Source organism: Protopterus annectens, chromosome 2.part0, assembly GCF_019279795.1.
Source record: "Protopterus annectens isolate FY-2018-M chromosome 2.part0, PAN1.0, whole genome shotgun sequence".
Taxonomy (NCBI): Eukaryota; Metazoa; Chordata; order Ceratodontiformes; family Protopteridae; genus Protopterus; species Protopterus annectens.
In genome coordinates, this window is record NC_056728.1 from 583,889,068 (window position 1) to 583,913,248 (window position 24,181).

Genomic DNA, 24,181 nt, shown 5'->3' on the forward strand with positions numbered 1-24,181 from the left:
CAAGCCAGTGATATATCAGATTGCTACAATGTCATGTACAGTAGGGGTTACATTTCATGCCATAACCTGGACATTCTGTGGATGTTTGTACAGTACTGAGGTCTGTGTAGTGATGATGAATGTCGGCAGTGTGTGTGTATTGTTAATATGTACTGTGGCTTGTGTACAGACTGTGGTAGATGTCATTGTTCTAGCTCCCCTTCTATCTGATGTTACGTGCTGCCCCACTGTATGGTACCATTTTACAGAACATGTTTGTAGGGCCATACACACGCATGTCCCATACCAGAGACAGCCATCAAACCAAACTGTGTAGCAACCCAGTTTATGTAGGGTCATTCTGTGAGTGGCACATATAAGGATGATGTAGGACAGCTAGTCCATATACTGTACTATTATGCTAGCGTACCATATGTCGCTGTGGCTGTGTTCACATTAGTTGTGGTTATGCACTCTCACACAGGTGTATCCTACCCTGTGCTGTGACATGGCTGTTGAGCCTTCTATATATGCAGGTACTGTACGATGATAACCTTAGGATGTCTGTCAGTAGCCAATGACACACATAGTATGAGCAGATGTCACCTTCCATACACACCATGTCTGTGAAAACAATCCCAATGACAGTAGCAAATGTCTATTAATATATCTGCTATACATACCTGACATCCCCTTGCACTACAACATTGGGACTATAGGGGCTGGGGTAGGGTTACTCTCCATGTCCAGGACATATGGTGGAACTATTTGGACATGTACTTATCCAGATAGCCATATATATCTGAGTACACATGTGTAGTACTTCCAATTACCACTGTCATGGCAACCACCCACTATGAATCCCTACATCATGTGGGTGTATTCCCTGTACATTCCGTGTGTGATGGACATCCTTCCTGTGTGTGGGCATCAATGTTACAAACAGCAGGTAGCAATACCTCTTGCAGGGGAACCTGCTCACTCAGGGCAGCCACATATGTGTAGGAGGATCAAGACATACAGACAGACTGTGAGTAGAGTGTTGTAATGCTTTGCATAGTACTGGTGTCACAGGGTGTGTGTGTGTGTACATACTAGTTTACCTTGGACTGCAGTCTGTCTGCATAGCTCACTATTGTGGGCCTATCTTCTAGCTGGACAGAGGTGTGCCTATCATATGTTGTCTGTCCACCACACAGGTCCTTTGTTGGATATTAAACTGACAATGTGTGTGTTGCATGCTAGCAGTACATGGCTATATCCATTTGTGTCCCTGATGTCTAATTTCTGCATAAGGGTATGCTGCAACACATCCTGTAACACCAGCATGTTCCAGGGTGTGTAAATGCAATATTGTGAGTATGACCCTGTGTTCCTGCTTTTGTCCTCCACATATATAGCAGGCTTTATCCTGCTGTGTTATGGTTAGGGGTTGTTAGGTAATGGCCTACCATTAATTGCTGCTAGCATTCCTACTATCATCGCAGTCATAATGTGGACTCCCACAACATTTGTTGGTCAGCGTCCATACATGTGACAGATTCATTGACATTACCACAAGTAATGAATGTCCCCCAAGGCTTGACTACAGGGTGTAATTGGAGATTGCTGAACTACATCTGATATTGTTGATTGTTGCTTATCATGCAGGCAAATCCTTTGTCTACTGTTGTACGAATTGAAGGCGTTGGCCTGGATACCATAGTATGTTATATACCCACACTATCTGAATCTACTGTTTTTTGTGGGCCTTGCATCCATCACTGTTCATATACATCAACATCTATGTGCTGTCAATAATAGCAGATATTATTGTATGGTACACAAGGGTTGTCTGTGTATGCATACATGTGTCGTGTCATATCCTTTGAATTGTGTGTGGGTATATGTGTAATGTAAGTGTTCCCTTTGTGGGGCTGGTTGCCACACTACACATGTCACAGGTACCAGTTACAGGGCTTGTGGCTGGAGATATACATTATACCCAGTATGCCCACACTACTTCTACACATGTATGGCTACTAATACCCTTTGTCTGTGTATATGTGTATGTACCCATATATCTCATATATCTTATCTACCTATATATATATAAATATATATATATATATATATATATATATATATATATATATACCCACACATGATTGTCAATGTATAGATGTGTGTGCATATCTGTACCATTGTAATGTGTACCCCTTCAACACTGTACATTCCCTGCGGTACAATGGCTTATCTGCATGATATGTTACAGATATTGCCCTGACATGTACAGGTGACTTGGATAACTGCTGGATCATTGTAGATGTGTTGTGGTGGGTCCTGCTGTCAAGTACTGCATGTGCCGGATATTGGATTGCACAGCATATCCGTTAGGGCGGGGGGGTTACATAGTAGTAATTACCAGGTGTCCCTCATATGTGCCCCCACCCCCATTAACTGTGCTCATGGTCTGTTATGTAGTACAGAGTGGGCCAGGAGTCTGTTCCCATGTGGAAATCCTATACACGTCTATCTGTATATATATATATATATATATATATATATATATATATATATATATATATATATATATATATATATATATATATATATATATATATATATAGGCATATACACTGAACATATTTATCTGTCTATGTACAATTGCTGTTATATGGTAATTTGTGAGTCATACATACACATATATATACCTATAGCTGTCTATGTGTCTACATTTACAGATGTATATCTGTCCATATATCCATGCATGTTCGGCCTATATGTGTGGCCTGTACCTCATTCTCTTGGCAATTGACATGGATGACCCTAGGACTGAGGTCAGTCATTCGTGCAGACATGTACGTGTTTCAGACTTATCATCTCCTTCAATATATGTGTTCTGCTACATATAACTGTGTAACTTGCAATGTTTTAAGTGTAGTAGAGCAAGATATGACAGATATCCCCTATATGTACCCACATTATGGCACACTATGTCCGGGATTCATGCATTAAGAGGTTGTGTGGTGTGATATTACTACATTTCCTGTGCTGTTGACTGATTGTGCTGGCTGATTTGTATGTGAAATAAGTGGGTATGTACATCTGCCATGGTTTACTTGTAAATCACATAGTGTATGATGTGCAGGGTCCCAGTTTTGAGCCTTGCAGAGGCTGTATATTTTGTTTCAGGGCAGAACACCGGCTGTCAGATACAAAGTGAGTTAGGGACATTTGAGCGGTTGTACGTGGGTGTGCACGGGTTTGCGCACAGCTAAGCAATGCTAACCTCTGGTTGCATTTCCTTGCACTCAGCTAGCATCTACTTAGCTCAGTCTATGTAGGCAATGCTTACTCCTGTGCAAATACACGTACACACAGTTACAACTGTTTATCCATGTGTACTACTGCTGTTATGCACTTACACCTGCTTACTAGTGCCTTAGTCATTATGACACTTTGCATGTGCATTTAAGGCAGTACTCCTGTGCAAATATAAATGTTATTTAGTAGGTTGCACAGCACAATGATGTTAACATACGGATTTCACATGGAAAATAGGATGTGCTGCACTGGGACTCGACCCAGGAATGCGTGCGTGTTAGGCGGATGCTCTGCCCCCTATGCTATTGCTGTTCTGCTTCATTTGCATATGTCTACCATAATGACATACTCATGTTCTCTTCCCCTGGCCCCTGAACTCCACGTACACAGCGTCCATCCATTCCCCAGTTGCTAGCCCTGACATACCACACCTCCACATATTTCTCACTCTGCACATTACGGTACTCCTCCAGTATACTGTCCCAACCCAAGCATCTGCAGGCTCTTCATCCGTTTAGTCCATGTACGTACCTGCCTTCCCTTGATCCTCCTCCGATACTGGTGGAGACAACGATGTGATCCACAACTGTTGGTTCATCCCACCAGGGACGAACCTGTTGTTGTGTCAAGAATAGACCTAGCTGGTCTACAGTGTTTCTCCCACTGGTAGCATACTACCAGGGTTATGTGTAGCAGCGGTTTGCTCACACACCTGGCCAGCTTCATCTCCCTACTCCATGGAACCAATGCCCCAGGTGTGAGATACTGTGCATGAAGCACACTCACACACCCCCACAGTCTGCACCATATATCATTATTCCCTTCAGTATTATGCAGGACTACTGTTCTCACAGTATGAGTGGACAGGCACTGTTCTGTGATGCAAATAGACTGCTCATAATACTGTAGTTGAGCAATGGACACGTGTGCTGGTATTAATCTAGACACTTGTATACATTACCCATACTGTTGGATGACTTGCTGGATGATGTATCTGTGATCACAGCAGCTGAATGTGTATCCGCCATGGCTTAGTGGAACTCACGTCGACTATAGTGTGCAGGGTCAGGGGTTTGTAACTTGGCAGTGCAGATTATTTTGTTAATGGCCACTACAACTGCTGTTGGCTACAGAGTGACTAAGGAACTGTAGAATATTTGTAGGTGGGTATGCGCAGGTTTATGTGAAGCACAGCATTGGTGACCTCTGGTTGCGGCATCTTGCATTGAGTTAGCCTCTACAGTGTGTCACCAGTGTGGTAATCGCATACCGGCGGCCAAACAGGCTTACACCCGCTTGCTCCCGCATACACACGCGCAACTTTGTGTATTTAGTTCACATTTGTCAATCGGGACAATCCAACTGTATGCTTGTCTATTGTCAGCAGTGGCCTGGGGAGTAGAGCTCCACATTGACCCCAGCTACTTATTCCAATTAGTACTAGGGTGTTCACATTCATAGAGGGTAACAGACGTAACATAGCTACGTCCCCCATTCTTCATGCTTAGTTTATGTTAACATGTCACTATTATCCATGCTTAGGTCACGTTTACATGTCAGGTATGACTGTTGACAAAGGTCAGTTTAAGGTGAAGTTGGATTACTGTTTAACAGGTCTGGATGGGTTACATGCAGGTATTTGGGGTAGGTGTAGTTATTCCATACCTGTGTGGTACAGTAGAGGGGAATAGCTAAGGAGTAGGTAGGTAGGTAGTGGGGGTAACATTGTAACTGTATATTAGCCTGTAGGTATAATTGGATGGGGAGCAATAGGGAAGATTTGTCGGATGTTGGGATTTGTATGCTAGGCAGGACAAGAGGTGTTGGTTTCACTAGTTGATGTAGTGGTATAGAGTGTGAGTTGGGGGGGAGGGTTTCGCAAGGTGGTGAGCCTGTGCTGATCCAAGTGTGCTTGTGGTGTTCCTTCATGTGTTATTTACATGTGTCCTGTAGGACAGCTGTGATACTACATGTGGGTTGAGGTTCCAGATACTAGCAATGTAGTGGGAGAAGAGAGTGTCACCTATGTGTAACCGTAAACATTAATATTAATGAAACAGGGGCTGATAGGCATGTGGTGTGCATGGGGCACAAAGGGGGGAATTATCCAGGGATGTGCAGGATGGCTGCAAGGAAGTTCCACAGCTGGCCATGTTGTCTATGACAACAGCTGTGCATATACACTGCATTTGGTGTCTGTGTTGGACACTCACACCCCTGGGTGGGGGTGAGGACTACAATAATACCTTGTGATGCCAATTAGATCAGCTTACATGCCTACAGTGGGGTGTTGCGATCATGTGTTCATAGGTGTTGTGTAGTGGGTTATGCAACAACACATATAGTTATACCGTACTTTGCCATGTAAACTGGACTGTGCTGCACTAGGACCCATATTGGAAATGGCTGCCCGTTAGGCAAAAGCATACCTGTCAACTGTACAGTTTCCACAGACTGTCCAGAGTTTGCTTCATAATTTTGGTGTGTTCCTCTAAAAATCTGCACCTGTCTAGAAAATACCTAGGAACTGAAGTCATTAAATACAGACAAGTATTTGGGTTTAAGACTCCACATTCATCAGCTTTCTAAGGTTGTGGAATATTTAATTTCTGCCAGTATTTGTCCCCCCAGTGGTTTAAGTTCTGTCCAGAGGTTTTGCTCTTAGAGGTTGAAAGGTATGGGCGGAAGCTCTGCCCAATTCGCAATATTACTTACATCCCCGGGGCGGTCCGAATACAACTGCACCAGCCAAAACCTGCACGCCTAGGCCAGTAATTGCATATCCATAGTTCCCCCACCTGCCCCTCCTCTACCTGTGGTGCAGGTGGGGTCTAACCACACCACTACAAACTGCCCACTCTCCAAGTGTCAAGACACATGTCATATGTTGTCTCGACCCATGGGTCATCAGGCTTGCCTAACCTACTGGTCCGTGTACGTACACAGCCTGGTTAGATAAATCATTACAGGGACTGACTCCGATCATCATTAATTTGTGGGGTGTCCCACAAGGGACATTGATGTCTTTGTTTCAAGATTAGACTTGGTGGGTCTCTCCCACTGGTAGTATCCTGCCAGTAGTCCGGGAAGCAGTGGTGTGTTTACTTATATCGTGTGTTTGTATGTTTCATTGGTCTAGCTGGGGGGGGAGGTTGATGCTACCTGTTACACATTTGTTGATTGGACCCCTCACCCCCTTTGCATGGCCTGTGAACATATGTAATTCGTAACTGCTGTGTCATATCCTAGCTATATATATGTGTATATTTACACACACACACACACACACACATATATATATATATATATATATATATATATATATATATATATATATATATATATATATATATATATATATATATATATATACATACATATAACTATATACATATATATCTGTATATGTATGCATACATATATATATATTTATATATTGCTGCATATATATATATATATATATATATATATATATATATATATATATATATATATATGTCTAACGACATATGGATGCATGGGTGTCCGCATATGTATATAGCTATATGTGGGTATTTATATGTATTCTGTCTCTGTATGTATATATTTGTACTACGGAGAGGGAGAGGTATATCTCCATATAGCTCTGGGGAGATATACACACACATACCTCGGCATATATACATTTGGTTATTCCATTCTTTGCCATGTAAAATAGACTTTGCTGCAGTGGGACTCGTAGCGGATGTGGCTGCTCGTTGGGCGGCGCCTCTGCCCAATGAACACTATTGCTTACAGCCCTGGGGCTGTCATATAGACCCAATCCAGCAAACACCTGCACACCTAGACTCATAATTAGCTACCCATAATTCCCCCACCCGCACCTCTACAGCACGTATCCTTACTCTGGGTGCAGGTCGGGTCTAAACATACCACTACACACTGCCCACTCTCCACTTCACGGGACCCATATCGTACGTTGTCTCGACCCATGGGTCATCAGGCTTTCCCACCCTTGTATTCCATGTATGTACACACCCCGCATTGATAGTTCATCGCACGGGCTTCCTCCCATAATATGACAATTTTTGGGGTGCCCCACAAGGGACGCTCCTGTCTCTGTCCCAAGATTAGATTTCATGGGTCCACTGTGCCCCCCCGGTTGTATCCTGCCTGTGGTCTGGAGAGTAGAGGACTGTTTTCATTGTTTGTGGGTTTGTTTGTATGTTTCCTCTGTCCGGCTGTGGGGGGGGGGGTGGGTGGGCAAGGTCATGCTACGTGTTACACGTTTCTTGCTTGGGCCCCTCACCTCCATTGGCATGGCCTGTGAACATATGTCATTCATGGGTGTTGTATCTTATCATAGGTATATATCTGTGTATATCTACGCATATATATATATATATATATATATATATATATATATATATATACATTTTGCTGTATATATATCTAACAACATGTGGCTGTATGGGTGTCTGCATATGTATATCTGTATTTGTGGGTATTTATTTATATGCCTATCTATGTATGTATACATTTGTATTACAGAGAGGGGAGGTATATATCTATATAGTAACGGGTATTCATACAAACACATATACATCTAATTCTTTAGCTACATATCCGGTAATGTTGACTGGTATTGCTGGGTACTGTGTTTCGTGTGCATACCGGCCGTTCTTATGTGCCACATATGCTTTGCGATACCTACGACTGACTCTGTTAGTGTACACAGACCCACGTGTGACACTGGCCATTTAATATGGTGTGCTTAAGGCACTTTCAAGCGGTTGTGACCGGGTTTGCACAGAGGTTAGCACTGCTTACTTCTGGTCACAGTGTGTTACATGCAGTTAGCGTCTCCTTTGCTTGATCTGTGTCGGCAGTACTTCACCCCACCCATACGCACTTGCACATGCTTACTATTGCTCACATTTGCTTACTTCTACTTATCTGTGCTTACGCCTGCTTATTGCTGACTTATTCATTCTGGTACTGACTCTTCACATGTGCATTTCATGCAGTACTCCAGTTCACATTTAATTATTTGGTAGGTTTTACAGCAATAAAATGTACATAATTGTCCGTATACAGATTACACTTGGAAAATGGTATGTGGTGCAGTGGGACTCGAGCTGGGAATGCCTCCTCCTTAGGCGGATGCTCTGACCGCTATGCTATTGCTGTGCTGCTTCATTTGCTGTACCTTCCTTGTTATCCTCTTCAGCCTTTCATGCTGCTTTAGCCATAGCTATGCAATGGGCAGACCCATGCACCTACGGTTAGCTGTACTCGGAGTTTTAAAAACATTACTACAAGGGTTTCTTCATGTTTTCTTTCAGTGTACTGTTGATGTTGAACACATGGGGACTGTTGGTGGGGATATGCTGACACTTATGTGCTGTCTCGCTCTTTTATGTACACATTCTTCTGTTCTACTTTGCAGGGGCATGTTTATTCTGAGAGCTCTGCTCTCAGCCACGCCCCCTGCACTCGTCCACACTCCATGTAGCATTAGGTGTTCAGGCAGTGCGCCTTCCTTAATATGCATGGCGTGCTGCCGTCCGCCTCTTAAACTGGCGCTCCCGTGCAGGACTAGAGTAGTCCTGCACAGAGGATTAGTGAATCTAGGGGACTATGTTTTGTTCATTAATCAAATGACAAAGAACATCATTGCCTGACAATATGCAAAGCTAACAGCTAGCCCTACTAAATTGACTTAGTTTTCAACTAGATCTTTACAGCTAAAAAAAAAAATCAAACGTTTCTACCGTCAGTAAAGACAACTCGTATAACCCCATTTCTGTCAATCTAAAAGAGATAGAGAGAGAGCATGTTTAAAAGCTGCCTGTGCTAGTTGGAATACTATTACCTAAGAAGGAAGCTACCAGTCTTTGTCAGTTCAGAAAGCCATTCAAGGACCACCTGCGACAAATAAATGCAAACAACTCAGTGACCATTGTTGATGCATTGTCCTTTTTACCCCTTGAGCATTATTGGACTGCTCCTAATATGTCCTATCTTACATAGCTTGTGTATTATGCTATTTATCATGGTAAACCAATGTTATTACTATCTTATCAATCTGCAAAATAAACCACAAGCTTTCTGTTTTACTGAATGGAGAATGGTATTAATATTTTCTACATATTCCAGTGAATGTGCTATCTTGTACATTTGTGGATGCTTATTTTCCATGTATTAGGTAGGCTTCCTCTACCTCTTAATATTATATTTGTCAGGGATCTTGTCACAGTAATCATAAATGTATATGTGTATAGCTTCACCTGTTAGCTTGGGTTGTGCCTGAAAATGATCATTGTGCCATCTTACTCATCCAGTTAACCAATGCAAATAAATAAACAAATATGCAAACAAATAAATAAACAGATATGCAAACTGCTGCATAGATAAGAACAGCATTTGGAATACAGATTTCATTAACAAGTAAAAAAACATAATTATATTGCATTATATATCTTTTGTATATTTACATTTCTTTCAAAGATGGCTGATGTGTTAAGGGCTATGCTATTTAAGATATTCAGAGAAACAAAAGTGAAGCAGTGAACAGCATCCTTATGTGAACATGCTATTGTGTGTGCCAATTTATATTGTTTAAACTTGAGTGAAGCATTTACCAACAAATGTTTTTTATATTTCTGCAGCCTCTGGAGTTTTGTATGCCCCTGCCCCCAAAGTATATGTGATACGTGGTCACAGATGGCTTCAGCTATAATAACAGCTAATTTGATACTGTGTGGTGTAATTGTATGTATTCAATCCAATACGCTTTCATGGCCAAATGTTTTACCTACTCCTGTTTCCAGGTTTACAAAATTATTGAAATCAGAGTTGTAAAGATGGATGGCTATAATCATCTAATGAGGGGTTTCCAGGTAAGAGTGAAGTCACCCAAACTGATGAGCTCTGTGTTGTGGATGTGTAACTGTGGGTTGTCCATTCCAAATGATTCATTTGTTCCCGATTTGAAAGAATAGATGGCCTACTTACCTGTGTATGTATCAGTGTTCTCTTTGCTGCTGCTGCAGTTGCTGTCACTGCCCTTCACTCTTTTCCTGATGGAGCAGTGCACGTGTGAGCAAAACTCCCCAGAACCATTTGCTGCTCAGCTGCTATCATTTTTACTCCCCCAGCTGATATTTCACAGCAGGGTTTATGTGCCTATGTGTAGTACCTCTTTCTCACATGCATATATTATAGTGCACTGCAATCAGGAGTATGTACTTATATGACATTGCTTTTCGCTACTTTAATAGGTGTTTAAAGATGCCATGGGGGATGCATGATATACAGCTGTGCTGTTGGGGTTAGATGCTTCATCCAAAACTGCAAAAATGCATACACTTATTTCCTATCTGAAAAGAGACATTCTGATACTATGGGCTTTTTTTCTTACGGTATTGAGCTTTCCAAATGAGCACATTGGAGCTTCTTCTGCCACCATAATGGCTAAGCACAGGCTGTAGCTACAAAGACAGCATGATATGTAAGAGATCATCTTTCAGTTATGAGGTTGTGATGATTGTTTTATACAGTCTGTACATTTCTTCTCAGCTATGTAATATAGCAAAGAACCTGCTGAGGTACCCCTGCATTTGGCTGATAATGGTGGGCAGGAAGGTCATGCTGCTTGTCCATCTGATGCCACACAGGTGACTCCACCTGGCCTGTCCTCAAGCAGACCAAGTGACATTGTTCATGTGCTAAACTTGGGGCCCAAGTGCTCCTACAAAGTCATACCCCTACAATGATGGCCTCTGTACTGCCTTTCAGGCACTGACATTAACATCCCATTAAGGTGAAGCAGTAATGCATGCACACACACACACACACACACACACACACACACACACACACACACACACACACACACACACACACATATATATATATATATATATATATATATATATATATATATATATATAGATATACACACATACTCTTATGCATGTGTGTGTGTGTGTGTGTGTGTGTGTGTGTGTGTGTGTACAGAACAAATTTCTGTCTCCAGCACCTCATCAAGGTGAATGGGGATGTTTCACTTCCCTCCACTGCCTCAGAAAGGTGAACGGGGACATTTTCACCTCCTTTCACAACTATTGCACAATTCTTTTTGACAACAAAAATCTTTGTTTTAAATGACTCTTTAAGTGATTACTGGACTCTAAGACAGAGCTCAGAATGGTGAATTCAAGCGTTTAGTAAATTGCTTAAAACTGATTTACTAAGGCTTTAGTTGTCATATACTATAATATTTTGAAACTGTTACCATAATTCTTATATATTGTATTTAGTATTAACTATAAAATACTAGTCAAATGTAGGTAATGACATAAATTATGAGAATTAGAAATTATGTGTGAAGAGGGAGATGAAAGTTGACAAAACAAATTTGCAGTGGCCCTGGATATGAAAAATAAATTATGTCTTACTATAACATTCCATCTGTATTGTTGATCCTCTTTCAGTCATTACGTATGGGTAACGGTTCCGAGCTCAGAACCGAGCTGGCCGTTTTCCAAGTTCGCATCAGCTTCAAACTCTCGAGCTAAACTCTTACCCACAATTCCCCTCTCCCTGTTCCCTCAGATTGAGTTTGCAAGTTAAAGAAGGTAGAGGCTACCTCTGGTCAAATAACCTAAGAGAACTGGATGGTGAGATCCACTAGAAACCACAGGAGGGGGAAGGAGGGAGGGTTGTAATGACTGAACGAGGATCAACAATACAGATGGAATGTTATGGTAAGACATAACTTCTTTATCTGATATTGTTAATCCTCGTTCACTCCTTATGTATGGGACAGAGTCCCCAGCTACCTCTATTCCTGGGAGGCTCTCATGGAAGGACATCCCTGAGCACCATAGAACCAAAAGATGCTGTTCCTCTGGAGGCCAAATCCAATTTGTAATGATTGATGAAGGTATGAGGCATAGCCCAAGTTGCAGCTGCACAGATGTCATGTAAAGAAACTCTGGCATGGAAGGCAGCAGAAGTTGCCACTGACCTTGTTGAATGAGCTTTCATGGTATTAGGCAACGAGATATTAATAAATAAAGGTCACACAGTCCTTCAACCATCTAGCTAATGTGACCTTAGCAACAGCCGATCCTAATCTAGGTCCAGAAAAGGCCAAAAATAACTGGTCAGATTTATGAAATTGTTTAGTCCTGTTTAGGTAAAAATGGATTTGCCCATGTATATCAAGGGATGTAGGCAATACTCTCCTCTGTTTGGATGGTTGGGAAAGAAAACTGGCAATTCAATGGCTTGATTAATGAGCATTTCAGAGATCACTTTAGGCAGAAATGATGGATTAGTTCTCAGAGAAAATCTATCTCTATGAAAAATCAAGTATGGACTCTTGATACATAAAGCTTGAAGTTCAGAAATACATCTGGCAGAAGTAATAGCGACCAAAAACAAGGTTTTCCATGACAAATACTTGAAGTCGCAAGAAGAGGCTGGTTCAAAAGGTGCCATTGTCAGAGCATGTAGAACTAATGATAAATCCCATGGTTGAATAGGTTCTCTAAAAGGTGGCTTCAGATGATTCACACCTTTTATGAAGGTCTTGCACAATTTATGGGACATAAGACAGGAATCTTGGACACCCTCATGAAAATTAGAAACTGCAGCCAAATGAACTCTAATGGTAGAGGCCAATAGACCCAATTGAAACAGGTCGGCCAGATAGTCTAGTATTATCAACACTGGTGCTGAAAAGGGGTCTACTTGTTTATCTTTCAGCCAACAGGTAAATCTTTTCCACTTGCTCAGATAAGTAATTCTAGTGGAAGTGTGAACCAAGCATTCTTGGCCAGAGGTATTCCACCCCCCAATTACTATCCTTCCTTGGGAGGTGATCACCCATCTCCAAAGACAGCTTCATTGCCTTTGAAGTCCATGGATATAGTACAGTCTTTCCCTTCTGCAGTTCCCTTTATGGATCTCAATAAGGAACCACAGTTGCCTTCATGGCAGGAAAGTTTTGTTATGACCCATGATGTCAGCTGTGATACACATAGCTTGCTGCTCCACAGCCATCCAGGGATTCTGAGTCAGCAGGCTGAGCCACTTAGGGGAGGAGTGCCCCCTGCCCTTGACATACACTCCTCTCCGGGTGGACCAGCCTTCCAACTGATGGAGAAGGCTTTCACTGCTCCTGGTGATACCAGACTGTCTATACCTCTGCCCTCCTCTGGTACACTGGTTTCACAAGTTGCACCTAGCAGACACCAGGTGCAAGGGCCTCAGGACATATTCCTTCAGGAATCTCCTTTTCCGTTGTCTTCCCCAGCTTCTCCCACTGAGGAGGTCCACCGGAAAAGCTTGTGTAAGAGGAAGCACATGGACTCCACAGAGCAGTCTCTCACTGAAGACACAGATTTCAATGAGGGGGAAGGATCACCTCGGTCACCCTCTGAGGTATCCTTTGGCGATATCCTTGAAATCCTGAAACAGAGAGGTGACTGGCAGCCCTCTAATCCAACCCCTGAGGAATCTGTGTTCCTACAGGCTTTTCGCACCTGGCCCCCTACCTCCTGGGTTACTCCACCTGCCAATGAACTTGTCAAGTTCATCGTGCAGCATGCTTGGAAGGCCCCTGATACTGTTGAAGCTATTTCCCGGAGGCCAGATAAGATCTTGTCCCCTCTTGCTTCAGATCCCCATTGGTCCAAAGGTCTTCCTGTAGATGTTTGGTGGTGGCGGCCGCAACAAAAAAGGATCTGGCAGAAGAAGAAAGCCAGGCTGTCCATCCACCTAACAGAGAGTCCCGGGCCCTAGACAGAATAGGGAAGTGCACTTTTGCTTCAGCAATCTTTGCTATCAGGTCCCTGAATTATATGGCACATTTTACCAGGCTTCAAAGGGATCTGGTTTCTGAGCTCTCTGAAACCTTGGCTTGTGCAGTGTCTGATGAGGTCCGTAACAAAGTGGCCTCTCAGCTGGCCACCACTGAGTCTATATCTAACTCCTCTATGCGATTGATATCTCATGCATCAGAAGGAGCAGCTAGAGCTGCAGGGTCAGCTGCGATCTTGAGATGACACGCCTGGATGCGCTTGTGCAACTTCACAGAATGTTTTAAGTCTTCCTTTCTTAATGCCCCCATTGAGCCCTCCTCATTGTTTGGGCCCAAAGTTAAAAGCACACTGGCCAGATGTGAACAAGATGATAAGACCATTTCTTCCCCTCAACGTGCTTTCTCCCGAAACCAAAAGAGTGGGAAGATATGGTTCAAGAAATCTCAGGGTCCTTTCCATGACACACAGGTCGAGTTCTCCCCCAGAGGCAGAGGGGGAAACTCACAGGGAAGATGCTCCTTTTGGGGCAGAGGGGTACTGCGTAACCAGGGTTTCAGGGATTCTTTCCCTGGTCAGTCCTACCAGCGCTCCTGAAGAGCAGCCCAACTCCTTTCCTCTGGAGGTGGTTGGGGGATGTTTCTCCTTGTACCCTTCTGCCTGGCTAACCATCACTACCGATTCTTGGATACAAAGGATCATAACCAGAGGTTATCATATCCCCTTTGATCTTTATCCTGCCCCTTCAAAAAATCTTCCCGATGTTCCACCCAGTCAAAGGGAAGAAGCAGCAATAGAGATAGAAAAGCTGCTAAGAAAGAGAGTCATCCAAATAGTCCCTCCAGACCAGATAGGATCCGGATTCTACTCAAGACTATTTTTGGTGCCAAAGAAAAGTGGGGACTGGAGACCAATTTTGGATCTCAGTGTATTGAACAAGTTTGTGAGAGTACAAAAATTCCGGATGGTCACTATACAGTCTATCCTCCCACTTTTGGAAAAAGATGATTGGATGTGCTCTATAGATCTTCAAGATGCGTACTACCACATAAAGGTGGACAGGCCATCAAGAAGATTTCTGCACTTCTGTGCGGGAGCCAGTCACTACCAGTTCAGAGTACTGCCCTTTGGACTATCTACAGCCCCCAGAGTGTTCACAAAGTGCATGGCAGTTGTCACAGCTCACTTGCAACTTCAAGAATTCCAGGTGTTTCCGTACCTAGATGACTGGCTCATTTCTGCCCCCACCAGACATCTACTGGAAAAAGCCCTGGCATACTCGCTGCTCAAAGGCTAGGCATAACCATAAACTGGCAGAAATCCAATCTCACCCCATCTCAGTCGACAGAATTCATAGGGGTTATCTTGGACACAAAAAACTGCAGAGCTGCTATTCCAGAGTACAGAATTTTAAGGATAAAGCAACAACTAATTCCAATCCTCTCAAAGGAAAAATCCACGGCTCACTCAGTTCTACAGCTGCTGGATTTCATGGCAGCCTCCATCACCATTGTTCCCCTGGCCAGGTTTCACATGAGGCTTCTACAATGGCTACTGCTCACCCAATGGTATCCTTTTCAGCATCTTCTTTCAGCCATGATTCGAGTAACCCACAGGTGCAAACAGGATTTAAATTGGTGGATGGCACAATCTCTCTCAATGGTCTCACCCCTTTTCCCCCCAGCAAACCAAGGCCACAGTGACCATGGATGCCTCCCTGATGGGGTGGGTGGGGCTATGTCAGGGACAGACAGTCCAAGGCACTTGGTCCCAACCGGAGGCCCATCTGCATATAAATGTTCTAGAGCTGAGGGCGGTGCTTCTGGTGTTGCAAGCATTCCATCCCCTGCTGTCGTCTGGGACAATTGCGATTCAGTCAGACAACATGGTGGTGGTCTGGTACATCAACAAGCAAGGTGGAACCAAATCTTACGCTCTTTGTCGAGAGGCCATGAGGATATGGCAATGGGTGATGGCTATCAACCATTTTCTCCTAGCAACGCACATTCCCGAGAGTTCCAATGTGACAGCAGACAGACTCAGCAGGTGCATTCTGCAACCTCATGAGTGGTCCCTGAATCCCTTGATAGCAGCAGAGATCTTCCACTGCTGGGGCCGTCCTTGCTGCGACCTCTTTGCATCCCCGGCCAACTACAAATGCAGCAACTACTTTGCCCTGATTCCCCCTCTGGGACAGTCACCCAGGGATGCTCTAGTCCACGACTAGCCCTCGTGTCTTCTCTATGCATTTCCACTCTTTCCTCTCATTCCCCACTTTCTGAAGAAAGCCTGGTGGTTGAAGATCAAGGTAATCCTCATAGCACCATATTGGCCACAACAGATTTGGTTCCCATTCCTTTGGCCTCACCTACTACATCGACCATGGATCCTCCATTCAATCCCGGAGTTGATCTCACACCCACAGAACCTGATTCATCCCAACCTGAACAGCCTGAAGCTCACGGCTTGGCTACGTCAACTCCCTTGATTGCCAGGCAGAATGATCTTTCTTTACCAGTATGTGATATTCTCATTGCTTCTCATAAGTCTTCCACATCCATTTTCTTATGGGCTTTAGGAGTGTGTGTGTAATAAGAATTTCCCAGCACTCAGTGGGTAAAAGGTAGAGAGCACATGGCACCAATCAGTCATAAGAGACACACACACACACACACACACACACACACACACACACACACACACACACACACACACACACACACACACACACACACACACGTACACACACACGCACACACACACACAGACACACTTTTCTCTCTATTTCTCTCTCTCTCTTATAAGCAGTACAAACTATTTGATGAATTTGTAGATCATCCTTGAGATGTCAGATGAAAATGAAGCACTCACCAGGCTAAACAAGGAGAAGGTTACTGTCAGCTGCCTGTCAGGTGCCAGGATCCGCCACATAACGCACACACTCAGGTCACTCCACAACAAGTACAAATATGACTCTGTCATTGTCCATGTTGGTGTGAATGACCTGAGATGTACCTCCCTGGACTACATGAAAAGAGACATGGAGGAGCTCTCCGATCTTGTAGCCCAGGCCAGTATGACCCTAGCCCTGAGTAGCATCCTGCCATCACCCAGAATGACACCACAGTACAAGGACAAAATAATTGACTTTAACAATTGGCTAAGCTTCTGGTGTCATTCTAAGGGAATCCAGTATCTGTCTGCCTGGGATGACATGATCGACAGACCATGCTGCTTTGCCGGAGATGGCCTGCTCCTGTCACCCTTGGGATTCCGGATACTGGCAAAGGCTCTCACCCCTATAGTGCCTTTTTTAGGCAAGGTACAAGCAAGCAAAATCTGAGGGTAAGGCTACTCAATGCTAGAAGCCTAAACCTCAAAATGCACTCACTCAAGGCACTCCTTAAAATGGAGAACATTGACATCTGTGCAGTGACAGAGACCTGGTTCAAAGCTCCAGAGAGCACCCCTGCATTTCCAGGCTATAATTCATACCACACCTTTCGGCCACCAAACCCGGACCGAAACATTAAAGGTGGAGGCATGTCCATATTCATTAAGGATATCCACACCTCCAAGCTAGTTGCTCAGCATAATGCATCCGAGATTATCCAAGCTCAACTAACTCTGGGCAAAACTGCAATCCAGATTGTAGCTTGCTACAGACCCGCCACCATGCCCCAGGATTCCCACTCCTCTTTTCTTGATACACTGGAAAATATTAAGGTACAACCCAACACTCTAATAATGGGTGATTTCAACTACCCTACCATTAACTGGGAAAACTACTCATGTACCAACTCTTTTTCTCAACGTTTTCTGGAAATCATCAATTCCAACGCTTTGGATCAACTTATCCACACCCCCAGCAGAGGCAGCAATATCCTAGACCTGGTCATCACCAACATGGGTGACCGGTGTTCCACACCAGAGGTCAGCTCCTCGTTGGTCAGATTTGACCACAAGCTAATCACCCTAGACATCCACATCCCGCTCCCACCCCCCCTTAGGAAAACAACCGTAAAACATTTCTCCAAAGCCAACTTCACACTTCTTAAGACAGAAGTGGCAAACTTCATGACACCCATACAGATGGACAATAGAGGTACGACTGCTGAATCCTACACAAATGCACTTTATAAGCACTTACACGAGTGCATGGATCGTGCTATCCCTAACAGAACCAAGATGCTATCCTCCAAAAAAAGGAAGCCAATCTGGTGGTCTTCTGCCATAAGCAAACTCTACAACAGAAGAAAGAAACTGTTGCAAAAAAGAGTAAAATCCCATGATTGGAGGAACTCCCTGGTCAGCCTCAGTAAGAAGCTGAGATCCCTCATAAAATCCTCCAAAGCTAGTTATGAAAACAAAATTGCCACTGATTCTAAAGACAACCACAAAGCATTCTATAGCTATGTCAAAAATCTCAATGGCAACACTCAGATCTGCTCTGAGTTACAGCACAATGACACTAAATATACAGAATCAGCTGATATTGCCAACATCCTGGCAGATAGGTTCAGTGCTAACTTTACCCCCCTCTCACCCCCTATAGGGCCCGTCTTTATACTGGAAGAATGCAAAGTTCCTGTAATCATGGCTGCACAGGTAAAAACTTCACTCTCCAAAGCCAAGAACACAGCATCCATGGGACGACAACATCCCAGGCTGCCTTCTACATGAACTACAGAATGAACTGGCACCCCACCTAAGTACCATGTTCAGTCATAGCCTCACCTCAGGCTTTGTGCCCATTGAGTGGTGCACCGCCATGGTTGTCCCACTCCACAAGGTGGGGGGCCACAACAGACCCTGGGAACTACCACCCCATTAGCTTGACAAGCCTTGTCTGCAAGGCCATGGAACGTATCATCATGGAACTCATAAACAAAGACATTGGAGATCTCCAAACCCTGGACCCCACACAGTTTGGGTTTGTAAAAGGCAGATCATGTCTCCTAAACCTGATAGACTTCTTTGAAGTAGTCACCAAAGCCATAGATGAGGATAAGGGGGTTCACACAGCCTACCTAGATCTCGCCAAGGCGTTCAACACCATCCCCCACTCTGGAATTATAGATAAACCCACTAAACTAGGTATAAATCCCTATGTCACAAGATGGGTTGCCAACTGGCTTACTGAAAGAACACACACTCTGAAAGTAGCAGACTCCAAATCAGACTTCAGACCAGTGACAAGTGGAGTACCACAGGGTTCAGTCCTGGGTCCTCTCCCGTTTGGTATCTACTTCTCTGAAGTACAGGCTAACACAGAAGGTCTTTGGCTAACTAAATTTGCAGATGACTGCAAACTAGAAGCCATAATTGAAACTCCTAACGATGTGGACATCCTACAAAAGGGCGTCACGGAGACAGATGCCTGGTGTCAAAGACATGGTCTCAAGCTCAATGCCAAAAAGTGCATTGTCATCCCCTTTGGTAAAAATTCTGTACCCATGAACTACCACATAGGCGGTAGTCTACTTAACACTGAAAGTGTGATAACAGACCTTGGGACACAGGTGGACAGTAGTCTCTCCTTTGATAATCACATCGCCAAAGTGGTCAGGAAATCCTTCTACGTGGCACACCTCATCACAAAAGGTTTCTCATCCAGAAAAAAAAGAGGTCATTGTTCCCCTCTACTCATCACTCATTAGACCCATTATAGAGTACAACGCCCCTTTTGGTATGTACCTCATAAGACATCTACAACAACTGGAAAGGCCGCAAAAATACCTCACAAAGAGGATTACTGGCCTCAAACAGATGCCTTACACAGACCATCTCAAAAAACTCCAGCTGTACTCCATCGCATATCGCCTACTCAGAGTCGATCTCTGCCTAACATACAAAGCTATGTCAAACCCAGAGCTGTTGGACATGCTCCACTTAAAGAAATCCCAATCCCTCCAAGCTACACGCTCTAGGGACCTAAACCTTGTCACTACAATAAACAGAACATGCTGGAGGGATAGATTCCTGTCCCAGAGACTTCCCATACTCTGGAAGAGACTACCTATCTATGTCAAACAGAGCTCCTCATTAGCACTCTTCAAGAAAAATCTTGATGATTAGATGGGTAATAGGAAATTCACCCCAGGGATCACTTCTGTGGTTCTGCTTGACAGGGGCACAGGAAAATAATTTTCTTGGGTGGCAAAAGCCATGGTACATTTTTGGCTAGGCTTGTATAGGCCCTAGGGCCAATAGCCTAGTACCTACCTATGAACCTATGAACATATAAAGTGAAAACCTACCTTGGCACAAGGAGAATATCCATGTCCATAGAAAGGCACCCCAGAAGATATGCAGAAGTAAGTGCTGTCAGCTGCAATGCCAAGTGCTGCACCACTCTGCCTCCATATATAACCAAGCAAACACACACACACACACACACACACACACACACACACACACACACACACACACACACACACACACACACACACACACACATCCATGTCTATCTGTCTATCTAGCTATACAAACATGCATGCATTAAGTGGTGGCTGCTGAGTCTACTAAACTGACAGAACATATTACTGCTGTAGATGTACTACTTTTGTAGGAGTATTAGGTGCAGAGAATATGTCAGGCAGTAAAACTGAGACCAGATCACCATAGAAACAAATCAAGAGCAACTGCTGCTCACTGGGGATTTTTAAGGGCTGCTTGTTCCCAAGATGGCTGGTTCCTCTCTTGCTTAGTCCAGGATCAAGGAAGACATATGCTGAGGAGTCCTCAGAGAACTCAAGACTGAAGGTATGAACTGTAAATAAACCTTGTTCGTAATGCAAGCTGGTGTGTAGAGACATTTTCTATGTCTGAAACAACACAGTATGCATGTGTGTGTGTGTGTGTGTGTGTGTGTGTGTGTGTGTGTGTGTGTGTGTGTGTGTGTGTGTGTGTGTGTGTGTGCAATACACACACACATTTATTTTATCATTACAATGTTGCCCTTCCCATACAAGTTGCAATCTTAGATTGACTTCTTGTTAGAAATTTGTTCTGCTATAATTACATGTAGTTTTTACTTTCTCACTCACACACCATCATATAAAGCCCCAGAGCAGTAGCAGATTTCATGACATACACAGAGGGAGCAGAAACTATACAACACTATACCGTCCTATCTCTGCACACCAGGTAGAATACTAGCATTCACAGCAGCATGCATTATGGCTGCTTTCATTTTTGTCAAACATGGATAGATTAAACAACTGAGGTTTTTTCACATTCCCAAAACAAAACTAATATCCACTCAATTCTGTAACAGCCCCTTTTGTTATTAAACAGCAAACAGTACAAATATTTACGTATAGAAAGAAAAAGAAACAGAAAGAAAAGCATCTTTCACGTGACTGAAACTAAACATTAGTTTCTGTGATGTAATAAGTCACACCCTAATCACTAGGTGCCAAAGCAGGTCACTGATGATACTCAGCATGGTTTTCCTGTAATGAACAGGGAAGGGCACTTCAGTACACAGGTGTACAGCAGTAATTGGCATTAATCTTACCAACTGAATTACACTATAAGTGACAGCATGCTGAACACTTCAGCACATCCTGTCCTAAAGGGTGACTTAGTAAGAAGCAAATAATATTTATAAGATATTTGTTTGTGTACACATCAGTTGCCTTTATCTGACCTGCCTGTCATCCAGTGCTGCCTTTTCACTCTCTCTATGGGTAACAGCTTATCAATCTAAGATATGTGACTACCGTTCTACAAGGACAAACAGATTTTTTTTGGTTTCCACAGTAAACATATAGATCTCAACCTTCCATTTCCATAATATAGAGCACTATCTTTCATAATGTAGAACAAATATCTAAACTGTAGAACACTTACTAACAACTTACTAATGACTTTAACTAGAAAGCACACAGGATGGTTAAAAGGTGTTATTTTATACTTTTAAAACCGTCTTTTGATTAATTACTTGTTATGATTCAGTTCTACTTAATACTTTTAAAACTGTCTTGATTAATTACTTATTATGATTCAGTTCTACTTAATATGAGTCTCAGTTAAAACATTCTTAATACTGAGTATATATCTAATCCTTTCATTCTGGAATGTGGAATGTGAGGAACATGGATGTTTTAAGAGTCAAAATGAAGAAAATTCCTCATAATGAGATACGCTTGAGAGGTATGTTCTGCAGTCTGTCAAGCATAGGCATGCAGTGACCTCAGACTCTTATAAGGGTGTATGTTCCCTGACAAGATGCAACAAACATGATATTCTTGCTCTCCTAGTATTGCTATTTTGTAGCTTTACCTCTATCTCCAGGATCTTCTGGTAATTACTATATCTGTAAAGAATCCTTAACCTCAGTAAAAAAGTAGGACCAAGCTATGCACTTGCAGTAATCTCCATGATGAATGAATTGCTACTTCTTCAAAGTCCATGATTATGTTAGAAGACTACATTTAGACAACCTATGATTATCTCAGTATGGAAAAACTGAGGCCGTAGTTTTAGTGTTACAAAGAATACTTAGAACAAAGCTACAATGTGTTTGTGCCAGGACAGTGGACAAGGAAAGCTAATGTTGCAGTGACACTGGTTAGATTGCTGGAACTGTGATGCTATAGGAAGGGTTATCACTATAGCTTCCATTTAAGTAATCTGAATTCTTTACCTGCATAACATCGACACTTGGTTGGCAAATCTGAGGGCAGAGCAGCAGACCTTCATCAGAAACATCTCTTGCAGTATAGAAATGCTGAAATAACACATTGTTTTTTAACAGAGTACCAGTACTAAAGTAACATATCTATTTTCAGTATTATTCTAATGTCAGAACTGGAAATACTTTGAATGGTGCATCGTGAGTGCACATGTACAATCAGAGGCAGAGGAAAGGTACACATCCCAGTATGCACTGCACGTCTGCACCTGAGTACTGCTTTAGTCATGAAGTCTCCACTGTGCACACAGACACATGAGTACCATCCTATATGCTGAACCTGAAAGGGCGAGTCAGTAACTGCTGGCCATGCTGCCTGGATACCAGGAGTTGGCCATGTTCCACAACACATGACAAACAGTTCATCTAGTACAGCAAATTGCTTATTAACTCATCAGTCCATTAAATTCAGTCAATGTCATCAACTGTACCCCTTCCCTCAGCTTGATCAATCAGGCTATCGAAAGCAAACCCATCTCATACATTCTTTGCTCAGGAAATATGCACCAAGTTAAAATAATTGGATGACAGAGGGCAAAAAATCAGAGACAGCATTTAAATATTCCTCTAACCCACTTAAAAAGTTAATAGAACAACATTTTTAAATCTACATGCATTTTCAGACCAGTAAGAAGTATTAAACTGTAATGTATAACTTAGCAATTGCCTGTAATCGTCAGAGATTTACTAAAAAATCACAGATTTTATGAGGTATAGTACAAAGATATAAAGCAAAATCATGGACAATTGAGAGGTAGTCAGCATTTCCTTGATTCAGTCCTTCCCACTTTAACAAGGGCAATATTAATTGAATCTCTGACATCATCTAAATCATGATCCAGCCACCCTAGTCAGTAACACTAATCAAATTATTCCTATTCTTGTAAACTAGTTTCTGTTTAATCAACAAAGTAATTTATATTCCTGTTACCTGGCAGCAAATGTGTAGAGCCCTTTCACAAGCTCTGATGGAAAGTCTCTAAGGAGTCACTACATATGGCAGTGTAAAAGTAACACACACTTACATCAGTAAATCAGAGGACTACTTAATCCAAAATAGTAACAATAGCATATCTGTAATTCTGAGCTAGTATAGGAAAACAATCTGCCAAAAAGAGATACCGTAGGTATTAAAATTAGTACATGTGACCATATATGAAGCTGTCCATCATCTTACTGAGAGATAAAGCATGCAAGAATCATATGCATAGGAACACTCACAATACATCTTATGTGTAAACAGAACGGAGTTAAGAATAGGGGATGATACTAAGAAAAGGGGGTGGCTTCAAAATTATTAGGCTAAGGCATAAGAAAAGAGGACAAAAGTATGAAAGAGAAGGATGTGAAAGACTGAAAAATGGAGGTGCTTTGTCAAGAACAG